Source organism: Myotis davidii, unplaced genomic scaffold (assembly GCF_000327345.1).
Source record: "Myotis davidii unplaced genomic scaffold, ASM32734v1 scaffold130, whole genome shotgun sequence".
NCBI lineage: Eukaryota > Metazoa > Chordata > Mammalia > Chiroptera > Vespertilionidae > Myotis > Myotis davidii.
This window is the reverse complement of record NW_006285040.1, coordinates 1,855,870-1,858,118: the sequence shown is the minus strand read 5'-3', so window position 1 is coordinate 1,858,118 and position 2,249 is coordinate 1,855,870.

Sequence of the window (2,249 nt, the reverse complement as noted above, 5' to 3'; positions counted from 1 at the left end):
AAAAAAAAAAAATTCCTGGGATTGAATCTCAGCTCTAACACTATCATTGGGCAAATTACTTAACCTCTCTGTGTATTAGTTCTATCATCTGTAAAATAATTATATTAATAAAACCTCCATGACAGTGATGTTTTGAGGATTAAATGAGAATACATATGTAAAGCACTTGGAAAAATGTCCTGGCATTTAATAAGTAATATATACATTAATAATTCATATGTATTTATCTATATGCAAAGTAATATGTACACAATAAGACATTATTATTCCTATTGTTATTATCATAACAAATAAAGGAATGTTATCGATATTTCACTTTGCTGTTTTTGCAGTTTTTCACATGAATTACACTGTTCAGAGGGACCATTTCTCTTCTTCTACACTGGGAGCTTTTTTGAGGATGAAGGTCCATGACTTCTCCCCGTCTTAAACTCAACACTGATCACACACATTAATCATGGGCCCTGCCATACCTACCACCTCTGCTGCGGGAAACTGCCCAATCTACCTGAATACCACAAACTTTGCTCTCCTGGGTTGTAAAGCCAAACACAGACCTCTATAGAAATGCAAATTGTGTGACAGATAATCAGTTGGGCAGCAGACTGAAGGAGAGGACAGAGCCAGAAAAGGGCCATGAGGTATCCAGAGGGGGTTTTATATGGAAATAATGAGAAGGAGACACTAGTAGAAAAATGCTACAAGGAAAAGGACAAATAGAGTAGAGGGCAAGACAGTCCATGAGAAGTGGGAAGAGAGTGTCAGAGTGAGAGAGAAGGAACAGAGAGCAAAAGAACAAGGATTTGAGAGTATCTCTCAACAACCTTCCAATCCCAGCCTCCGCCCTTCTCTACCCAAAGCCTGACATGCTGATTTTACTTAAGGTTTCATATACTCATTCCTCACCTCCCCAATAAATAACTCTGTTAATGGGATCATTGGAGGATTCCTAACAAAGAAATGTGTATTAACTATATATATTATTTTCTATATTTTTGGTGCTCTGGTACCTGGGATCTTGCTGACTAAGGAGGAACTGCCCTTCCCTGGGCCAACTAATTCCTAGAGACAGGACTTGCCTGTTAGTGCACTTTTGATATGCAAACCAAGCATACCCCCAACAACCTCTTTCTTTTATGGGCTCTCATACTTGGGCCATTATCCACCTGCCCTAATCACCCCAAGATCAGGGACCAGACAACTAGGACAGCTCAGGGGCCCATGGAAATTATTCAAATTACCCAATCCTCTATCTCTTCACCCAGTTTCATTTCTTTCTTCCTGTGCAAACCACAATAAGGGCTTAGCCCACTAATCCTTCTCTCTCTCTGTCTGCTCATCTGCCCTCTGCCCTTCCCCATGAGGCCCTGCTTACATGGTGTGTCGTGCCTCCTGTTTCCAGAGACTGTGAATATAACAAAACTTCTTTCTTCATGACAGTCATTTCTGTGTCCGCATGTCTTAGCACATCCGATTAAAACAAATCCAGGTATTGTTAAACAGAAGGCAAGACTCTTACATTGATAATACATATTTTAGAATGGCATGTGCCTATGGGGCACAAATTATAGAGGCCAGAGACACCAGAGTCTGAGTAAATGATTTCCAAGAAGCAGTGAGAAGCAGGAAATATTTCTCAGAAGGGATGGCATTTGAGACATATGTTGAATGACAGGTAGAAGTTGGGCATATGCTGCACAATGAGACTGGATAAAGGTCCAGCAGAGCAAACAGCCTGAGCACAGGTAGAGATGAAAGGGATGTAGAATAGGATGAAGCTGATTAACTGAAAATAGTATTTTAGGAGGCCAGGCCTGGAGGAAAGGTCAGAACTGAATTCACATTTATGTTTCTTTGAAACATTAGTCCTCTATGGGAGCTTTAATACTTAGAAGTAGATGCTATGAACTAAATTGTGTGCCCCAGAATTTCATATGTTGAGGTCTTAACCTCTAATGTGATGATACTGGCACATGGGACTTTAGAAGGAAATTAGGTTTAAATGAGGCCCCCATCATAGGATTAGTGCCCTAATGAGAAGAGATGCCACAGAACTTACACACACAATCTCTCTCTCTCCACCTAATGAGGACACAGTGAGAAGGTAGCCATCTACAAGCCAGGAAGAGAGCCCTCACTAGGAAACCTAGTCAGCTAGTACCTCAATCGTGGACTTCCCAGCCTCCAGAACTATGGGAAATAAATTCCTGTGATTTAAGCCACAGTCTATGGGTTTTTTTTATAGCAGC